Genomic DNA, 10,484 nt, shown 5'->3' on the forward strand with positions numbered 1-10,484 from the left:
TGCCTTGGAAACGGCATTACCTTACTGCTTCCCCCTCCCCGGTCATCATCGCCCAGCCTGCCCCAGGACGCAAGGGGCAGGAATGGTAAGGGCTGCTGTGAGATGCAAGCCAGAGACGGCTGCTTTCTGGGTAACAAGAATCAAGTCAAGGCAGACCAGAGGAATCGGGTGGTTCAAGGACCGACTCCACTCTCTGCAACCGACAACAAGCAGTCAGAAACACCTTTATTGCTTTGGTTTCTTCCCGGCCCTTTCTGCCTCCCAGCGCCCTCTCTCCATGAACTGTCTGTTCTCAGCACCATCAATAGTTGTATAACCGGGGTGGCGAATGTCAAGCCCAGGGGGCAGATGTGCCACCACAGACCTCACCCCTCACTGGCCTGCTTCGCACCCTGAATATTTTTGCCCTCGAACCCCAATGATGCCTCTTGCCAGTCTGGGTGAAGGATAAGAGGGCATGTGTAGAAACTAGCACATGGTCCAAAAGCAAATTTTATATTTGTGACTTGGTGCACTCTTGCCTCTGGCCCTGCCTGCCACTGGCATGTGGTCCTCAAAAAGTCTCCGAGGAGGAAATGCGGCCCCTGGGTTGAAAAGGTTTCCCCATCCCTGCTGCAAAACTCATACCCTCCAACATTTCTCTGCTGAAAATAGGGACATCCAATAACTTATTTTGGTGTAAGGGATATTAATGCAACCCTTTCACGATGTATTGTGGTTCACCCCTAAGATTGTTTAACCAAGCCTGAATACTTATTTAAATTTGTCTTCCCCACCCCCCAGGCAGACTGACCAGCTCCTTGTGTTTTTCGGGTTCCTCAGTAGCACCTTCTGCATCAGGAACAGCTGCCTCTTGGCTTTTCATTGGCATCTGCAATGCGATGCAAAAAACCCCCACGTAACACTGAAAACCTGTCTGGGCCCCATGAGCTGTGTGCACCAAGGAGGGGCAGACAGCCCAGCCATTTTTTCCATGTTCCATTTGGGGCCTCTGGCTGGTGGCAAAGTCTTGGAGCCAAGTTGTCATTGGCCTCCTGCTCTCACAGTGCTGCTGTCTTTTTGGCTGTGAGGCCGGGATTAATGATGACGCCGGAGTTTCCAAACCTCCCCCCTCCCACCCTCTCCCACCCCACTTCTCCACCTCTCCAGTTTTCCCAGCCAGCACCATGACTAAGAGTCCCATTTTGCACAGGGCTGCTGTGCACTGGCCTACCCTCCAACATTTCTCCGATGAAAATAGGGACGTCCCATTCCATCATGATAATTTCACTATTTATACCCCACACATCTTACTGGGTTGCCCCAGCCACTCTGGGCAGCTTCCAACATATGTAAAAACATAATAAAACATTAAACATGAAATAAACTTCCCTGTACAAGATTGCCTTCAGGCGGCTCGGTCGGATAACTCCATACCTTCCAATATTTCTCCAATGAAAATAGAGACATCCTAAGGAAAAGTGGGACATTCTGGGATCAAATCTGAATCCGTTTCTCTCTCTCTCTCTCTCTCTCTCTCTCTCTCTCTCATTGATATTTATTTTTATTTGCTTTCTGAGACAATTCCATGTCAAAGAAATGAACAGAAATAATGCTACAGGAGGGCTGGAATATCTATGAGATCACACCTAAGCGCCCTCTGCGACCCCGCAGAAACCGGGCTCCCTGGTTTACCGAGGAGCTCCAGAAAATGAAGCGGGACCTCATATGGCTAGAGCGAGTATGGCGGGGTGCCCGTGACGGAGCCTCAAGAACATCTTATAGGGCTTTTATGAAAACCTACAAGATGGCAGTGAAGGCTGCTAAGAAGTCTTACTTCTCGGTCTCCATTGCATCCGCTAGCTCTCGCCCGGCGCAATTATTTAGTATAATTAGGTCTTTAACGTCCCTTGAGGGACAGCCAAATTTAAATAACAATTTGACACACAGCTGTGAGGCATTTGCGAGCTTTTTTGCCGAGAAGGTCTTGTTGCTCCGCCATGACCTCCCTGCCAATTTGAATACAATAAAGGAACTGGAGGCCCCTCGACTGTCCTCGGGTCCAGTATTGGACCACTTTGATCGGATATCCCCAGCCGATGTGGACAGACTCCTCCAAGCTGGAAAGCCCACCACCTGTCCTCTCGACCCGTGCCCGTCTTGGCTGATTAGAGCGTGCCCAGACGAGGTGCAGGCCCTCCTAGGGGATATCATCAATTTGTCCCTTGGCACGGGGACATTCCCAGGGGAACTGAAGGTGGCAGTGGTGCGCCCGCTCTTAAAGAAAACATCATTAGATCCCTTAGATCTAACCAATTACCGCCCGGTTTCGAATCTTCCGTTCCTGGGTAAGGTGATTGAGAGAGCGGTTGCTGAACAGCTTGGTGGGTTTCTGGATGAAACATCGGCTCTGGATCCATTCCAGTCTGGCTTCCGCGCTGGTCATGGGACTGAGATGGCTCTGGTTGCCCTAACAGATGATCTTCGTAGACAGCTGGATCGAGGCGGGTCGGGGCTGCTGATTCTTCTAGATCTGTCAGCAGCTTTCGACATGGTCGATCACGAACTCCTGGACCACCGCCTCGCCGACGTGGGGATCCAGGGCACAGTCCTTCAATGGTTGCGCTCGTTTTTCTCTGGTCGGGGACAGAGGGTGGCACTTGGGGGGGGGGAATTGTCATCGCGCCACTCCTTGGTGTGTGGAGTACCTCAGGGTGCGATACTCTCCCCGATGCTTTTCAACATCTTTATGCGCCCCCTCGCCCAGCTTGTCTGGAGTTTGGGGCTGGGTTGCCATCAGTGTGCTGATGACACCCAACTCTATCTGTTGATGGATGGCCATCCTGACTCGGCCCCAGACACACTGACCAGATGTTTGGAAGCTGTGGCTGGATGGTTACGTGGGAGCCGGTTGAAGCTAAATCCTTCGAAGACAGAGGTCCTGTGGCTGGGACGGGACGATATGGGATTGGGGGGCAACTTCCATCTCTTGCGGGGGCGCAATTAGTGCCAGCACCGTCCGTTAAGAGTTTGGGGACACTTGGAGGGTCTGTACTTGGTTTGACTTTCACTTCACATTAAAAGGCAACTGCTATAGAAAATGGCCTTTTCACTCTTACCATGCCTGTCTTCACAAAGTTTGCTGTGCTGTGGAGCAACTTCTTCTTTAGCAACTGGCGGGCCATTTCCCTCCTTTCTTTTAAATCTCCCCTTCAAACTAGATGACCTTTTAGTCCAGCTACATAATCAGTCCTTCGGTAAAATAATTACAGGAGGGGAGCTGATTTGTACAAGGAAGCAGGGGCGCCGACTTATAAAAAATATTGGGGGGGCCCATACCGACTTATAAAAAATATTGGGGGGGCCCAAGACCTCCAAACCGCTGCTGCTGGGGGAACGAAAGGGGCGAGCCCCGGGCTGCCCCGACCTTAAGTGAACCTGTGAGGGCCCGCCCTTTGCGGCAGCCGATTGGCTGCCGCCGTGGGCGGTGAATATTAATGAGCTAGGGGGAATCCCCGCTTCTCGCGGGGCTGACGCCAGCCCCGCAAGATTGTTGATGGGTCGAGAGCCCGCAACCCCACCCCCTCTCTAGATAAGCATAATATAACTAACAATTTTCTTAAATTATTGGGGGGGCAGAGCCCCCCCAAACAAATTTTTGAGGGGGCTCGGGCCCCCTCAGGCCCCATGGAGTCGGCGCCTATGCAAGGAAGGCAGCATCTGGGGAGGCTTATCTCTTCACTCCCCCACTGCAGCTGGAATGGAGGTACCCTCCCCATTGCTTGCCATAATCGCATGAGCACTGTTCCAGAGTATTTTTCATTCTCATGTATATTATATCTATTCGAAAAAAGATTGGTTAATGAAGAAATTACATATCTTTCTACTTATGAATGTTGAACTAACTGGCTGATGAAGAATTCCATGAAACAGTAGTTGTTATCCGGAAACACTGTTCAGCAGAGTTCAGGGTTGGACATCAGAATTGGGCATTTGCTAATTATACAAAGCTTCACAGCTTGTTCTCCGCCGGGTAAAGTCTGGCACCGTGGTTCATTTAAGGACTTTCAGAGACTTTCAGAGACTTCAGTTTGTTAGTTTTGATGTTTTGAATTATTTCATAAAGCTTTCACATTGTAATTGTTTCTGGCCATCGTGTTGCTTTTGATGTTGCTGGCTAGGAGCTTTGGCAGGGGGCAGGAGTCCCCAACTGCTGTTTTCGGATCATGGACAAAATTGGACTACATGCCAGGAAAGTGGCTTAATTAAATGCCTAGATAGAAGAACAAGCCTTGCATCTCTCAACCACAGATGTATGTGTGTTGGCTATGAGTGCTCAAAAATACTTAACAGGCACTCTGCACATGCTCCCAAGCACTCTTATCATTGCTTGGCATGTTTCTTGCACACAAGAATACCATTACATATTTCAATGAGGGGTGTGAGCAAGGTTCTCAGCAAAGGTTGGAAGCCTTTTCTTGGATATATTCAAAATGAAAATGATTCCTGCCCGGAGCTGTGTATATTTTAAGTGCATTTGTTGTGGTTACCTTTTTATACTTCATAGAATCTCTAGAGCAATGTTATGAACACCAGTCTGCACAGACCCCACCCTCCCCGCCGAAATGGATCTGGGCTTTTGGCATGCGTATTTGGGGCTGAGGTCCACATGCAGGTCCACATTCCTGGAACGAACTCTCCTTACATTCCCTGCAGCCCACTCCTACATAAAGCTGGCGCCTTAACATGTTTATAACTATGGATATGTAAATGTGTAGAATCCGTGTACTGGTCAGAAATACAGGTGTTCCATGGGAATAATTGCATGTTCTCTGAGGTGCAGAGAGGGCCGAGGGCCCATTCTGGCGCTTGATGCAATTTCTGATTCAGCTGAAGCACAGCTGGACTGCAGTTTTTGAAACCTGTTGAAACAATGCTCCCGGTCCTTTAAATTAGAGCTGTCTGGGCAAGGCTGAGATGCAGCCAGCTGTGATCAGTGCCATTTGTCTCCTGTTGTTCGTCATGCTGAAAAATACGTGTGGCATATGTATACATAGACAGGCACACATACAGTTGAGAACCTCACTTTAAAAAAGTGGCAATGTTTCAAGTTCTCAAGGTTTCACAGATGTATCTGCAAATATACAGGCTATGCCTTCAGCCGTTCAGGAGCATGGGAGCTTTTGCATTACACATATAGCTCAATCCAGATAAGACAGAGGCACTGTTAGTGGAGGTTCCCTAGGCTGGCTGGATGGGAGGTGGACTGCTCTTCAGAGGGGTTCCACTCCCTCAGAAGGAGCAGGTACGTAGCTTGGGGGTCCTCCTGAATCCTTTGCTGTTGCTTGAGGCTCAGGTGGCCTCAGTGGCGCAGAGTGCCTTCCATCAGCATTGGCTGGTGGCTCAGCTGCCCCCTTATCTGGACAGGGATAACCTAACTTCTGTTGTCTCTGCTCTGGTAACCTCTAGGCTGGATTACTGTAACACATTATAAGTAGGGCTGCCTCTGGAAACTTCAACTAGTGCAGAATTCGATGGACAGGTTGCTCACCAGAGCAAGACAGTTTGAGCAGATTACACTGATCCTGGCCCAACTGCACAGGCTGCCAGTTAGTTTCTGGGACCTCACCTGCACCCCACCTGCACCCCATCAGCTCTTGCATGTACTTCAGAGAAAAGAGCAGCAACAGAGCTAGATTTCTTGTAATAACTAGCTCAAAACCGCATCTCTTAAGAGAGAAACACCTGAGCATATTAAAACAGCCCTGCCTAGTGGATCTCTCTCTCTCTCTCTCTCTCTCTCTCTCTCTCTCTCTCTCTCTCATTTGCCTTTCGGATGTTGGGATACCGTGAGGCAGAAGAAAGCAGCTGGCACATGGTTGCACAATTTCTGTTTCCCAAAGAATTCAGGACAGGATGTGCAGGATATTTCTTGACCAAGAAAGTGGGTGAGAGAAGGAGGCGGGTGGTTTTAGAGAAGAGAATGGAATTTCCCCAGCTGGAGTCAGAACAGGAAACAGGGGTTAACAACACACTCCAGCTCTTGAGGCTCTGGAAGTTTGGACAGGCTTCAGTCTTCCTGGGGTACTTGATGACTAGGAGGGGTCTCATCCGCCCCATACATTTAAAGCATTTTTACAGCACTTGGAGAATCCTGGGAACTGTAGTTTGTTAAGGGTGCTGATCTTACAGTTCCAGCACCTGTGACAAACCCAGTCACCAGCAGCTAGAGAGGAATAAAGGTTGTGGAGCAGTTGCACTTGCAACCCACTTCTCCCCGTAAGAAATTCTGAGCTTTGGGGATTCAGCCACTCAGAACCTTTAGGATGTAATTTTGAAAGTATAAATAAAGTCATCCACAAAGAGCACAGGCCATCACAGTGGGATGCAGCAGCACAAACCCAGAACGCGCAAGGCAGCGCCCTATTTTGTCCAGGATCAATACACATCTCTCTCCTTCCTACTAAATGTTTCAGATGGGGGGGGGGTTCCCCCCCCCCTCTCTCTCTCTCTCTCTCTCTCTCTCTCTCTCTGTGTGTGTGTGTGTGTGTGTGGCCTTGTTGACCCCATTGGGCAGGCAGGTGAGAGGGAAAACAAAGGATTGTATCCAACATAGTGTTTCATGAACTTTTTGCTTGCACAAGGATTTCTGCTTGTACAACTGAACATTTCCCTTCTCTTCCTGCTCCTCCTAAATCTGTTCTAGGGGCTTCTTCTACCTCTATAACATATTCAGGCAGGGTGTAGTATGCGGGGGTGGGGGTGGGGGGGGAGAGAATATGAAGTAGTCCTGTTGCCTGGGCGGAAATGCCTGCGCTGACAGGATGGGTTGGTTGAGTACCTTCCAAAAATCTTTAAAATCAAGCTAGAGGAGCCATTCTTCCAAAAGAACGGTAGATTTGTGATGAATGGTTTACAACAAAAAGTAACACACACGTGTGTAAATGTTCTATTCTGTCACAAGACATTCATTTTTGTCTCCCTGACCCCAACTAAGTTTTTAGAATAACAATTCAAATATTTTAGTGCACTCGGATATTAAATATTCTGAAGGCATCCAGTTGCATAACACTCTAAGCTGGTTTTCCTGGTAGAGAACAAAGGCAATTCCTGTGCCGTGTTAAGTAATCTTCTACTCTGACTACAGCTGCAGTGATTTGGGGTGAGAATTGTCCACCAGATTCTCAGCTTTCACATTTGCTCACTTTTAGATTCATGTGGCATTTTGCTTGTGTTCTAACTATGACTGCAAAGCAGGAAGGACTGAACATGGAAGTTTCTGTATGCAAATCGTGTGCTCATTTTCTTGCATTCATTTCTGCGGAGCTTCTGTGGGAGAACTTACCTGCACAGTGTTCCCCATAATCCAACCTACGGTATCTCCTGTTACAATTCTGCTACCCTTACTGGGACCCAACATCCAATATCTGGGAGCCAAACTACATAGGACATCAGTGACTACTAACCATGACCGCTGTGCTGGGGGCTGGAATTGCAGGTGGGAAGAGTGTTGTTGCGCTCAGCTTCTGCTTTCAGACTTCCCATAGGCACCAGGACGGCCACTGTGACACTAGGATGTTGGACTAGATGGGCCTTTGGCCAGATCCAGCAGAGCCTTCCTTGTGTTCCCATGACATTCGCCCTCCCCAGTCTGCTATTTGCATCTGGTCCCCTTGACACCAGTGGAAACTCCCCTGCCCTGGAGCTAATAGCAGCTTAAGGGGGGCAGAATGGTAGTCAGAAACAAAGTGTGAGAGGAAGACTTAACTTCTTTCCCCATGTGCTGCTGTGCCAATCCTGCTACCTTCAATGACTCCCTCCCCTTCTTTCTCTCTCTGTATGTGTGTGTGAATAGACAGATAAATAGAGCTAGAGATATATTATGCACATAAATTGCTCACAGTAACTCTATCAGGTCCAGATCCCAGTAACTGGGGGGTATTCCCCAAATCAAATATGGTAAGGGACAAGGAAGTGGGTGGGGGGATAATTGCCTGGGCTGGCACATATCCCTTCGCTTCAATAAACAAGAAAGCTGACTTTAACTAAATAGTTATTGCAAAATATTAAAAAGCAGCTCCAAGCAGTGCTCTTAAAAACTCTGTTTTTCTCTCTCGGCTATTTAATATTGTTTATATCCAAGAGCAGGCCTTTAAGCCTTCCTGGAATCTTGAAATCAGGCATGGCACTCTCAGGAATCAGGCACATCTAATCTGATTGTGACTAAACAGGGCCAGGCTAACTTCAGTCTCTTGTGTGGTCTGCTGTTTTCTTCACTAAAATCCCCTATGGCCCTCCAATCTGTTTTTAATGTACGAAAAAGAGTGCATCTGTAGGATATCCTAAGGCATGGCTAGTTTATATTAAATGATCCTGAGAATGCACTCCTAGTCAATATTGGAACGGACTCTGTCAAGACGTGGTGGACTCTTCTTCCTAGGAGGTTTTTAAGGTGAGGTTGGATGACCTCCATAAGGTAAGGTGAGGTTTTTAAGGTGAGGTCAGGGATGCTTTAGTGGAGATTCCTGCATTTCAGGGGGTTGGACTAGATGACCCTCGGGATCCCTTACAATTCTGTGATTCTATGATTCTGCCCACACCCAGTTTAAAGCTCCTGAGTCCATCTTCCCCGCTAACTTCCTCCCTATGTTGTCTGGCGCACCTGCACACACAAGCGAAAGGGTCTTGGCACAAAATTAGCTCTAGCTGTGTCATGGGGTGGTTCCTCCTTTGCGGGCTGTTGACCAACAGGTGACCCAGCCTTCAGTGCTGCATCGCATCTTATCTGTGGTAACAGGCAAAGCAGCGGCAACAGCAGGTGCTGGAAGAGGCCTCTCCCTGCTGCTCCAGCACTCCTTGCCCTGGAGCACCAGATGGGCAGGAAGCCTGAGGAAAGAGGAGCAGCTTCTGTCGGTGATGCTAATAGGGGCAGACAAGGCTTTGGCTGGTCACATCAGGCACCGCAGCACATGGCAGGAAGCGAAGGCACTGGGAAGGGAGGAACATGTTGAGAAAGGGGGGAGACACTCATTTCCTCCGCAATTACAGCAGAACTCCACCTGTTCTTCTGCTATCACCTCACTAAAGTACAGCCAATAATGTAATTTCTTAAACAAGTATTTGGTATATACTTTGGTATATACATCCAACAAACTAATAGGGCGATAATTGGCTGCTTTGTTAGGATCGCCTTTCTTAAATATAGGAATGACTATACTAATATTCCACTGAGCAAGGAAGTGACCACTATTATTAATTTCTGTAGCAGAGCTGCAGGGATAGAGGCCCAGAAATTGCAGGCTGCTTTCTACACTTCTCCAGTGATTCTATCTTCCCGAGGCACCTTCCCATTTTTTAGATTTCACTAGGAGTGAAGGCTTTCCTCTCTATTAACAGTAGGGAGGTTGCTATCTGAACAGGGTTTCAGAAGAAGGCCTTGGGGAATGGAATGTTGAACAGCTCTCAGAAATGGGCTCCCAAAGATGTGAGGGAATATTTGTCTGCCTCAATGTGCCCCTTGGCATGCCAAACTACCCATTCAGACTCCTCTCCCTCAATAGCTAACCGGCATCACAAATGTCAAATGAAGAAAAACCTTTACAGCTCTATGGCTCCAGTCCACGCACTCGACCAGAGCTGGACGGATGCCATCACCAGATCCCCTATGAAGAGAGAGTTTGCCCATGTGGAAGTACTTGCTTGTTTGTCCCATCTATAAGGACTAAGCAGCAGACTTGTTCAAAGATTTAAATCTCCCAGTAGGGCGATCGATTGGATATTTGATTAACTTTTTTTTAGGGGACAAGTCCCCTCTGAAAAGTGGTCTGCCTTGCCTTTAGAATGGCAATTCTAAGGAGAAAAGCTTGTGGGGTTAGGGTTAGGGTTATCATAAGTTCAACTCTTATCTTTCCTGTTTTGTGTATTTTATCTTTTGTAATGGCTTTGGCTAAACAAACAAACAATATTTGTGTTGTATTTGTATTTCCTCAGCATTGAGTGCCTTGTTCTAGCTGCCCTGCGGTCCTTTCCCTTCTCACCATCCCTTCGTCCATGACTTGCCTTTGCTGTGATGAGGAATATGCCACAGTCCTACTGGAGAGTGGAGGCAGGCTTTATATTTGACGGAGGGTCTGTCTGCATCCCACTGGCAGAGTGTGGCCCTCCAGGTCTGGCCCTTGTTAGGACTCTACCCAAGCCATGCCTCTCCCTCCCTAGGTCATGGCCTCTCTCCCCACCCCACACACGGGCTTTTCTGTCTTCTCCATGTTCTCCTTGGGTGATTTCCCCTGCCTGTAACTTGTCCTTCAACTTTGATAGTGCTTCTGGTTTGCCGAGACAGAGAAGTGTGTGTGTGTGTGTGTGTGTGTGTTGCAAAACCTCTGTTCATATCCCATGTGGCAAGGGGAATCCTCTGCCCTTGCCCCATGTTCCTTCAGTCCCCAGTACAGCATTTCTTCTCTCAGCTGACGTGCTCCTCTCCCTTCCCCACAGCTGGGCCCCACGAG

The sequence above is a fragment of the Podarcis muralis genome, chromosome 17 (assembly GCF_964188315.1).
Source record: "Podarcis muralis chromosome 17, rPodMur119.hap1.1, whole genome shotgun sequence".
In the NCBI taxonomy this organism is placed as follows: domain Eukaryota; kingdom Metazoa; phylum Chordata; class Lepidosauria; order Squamata; family Lacertidae; genus Podarcis; species Podarcis muralis.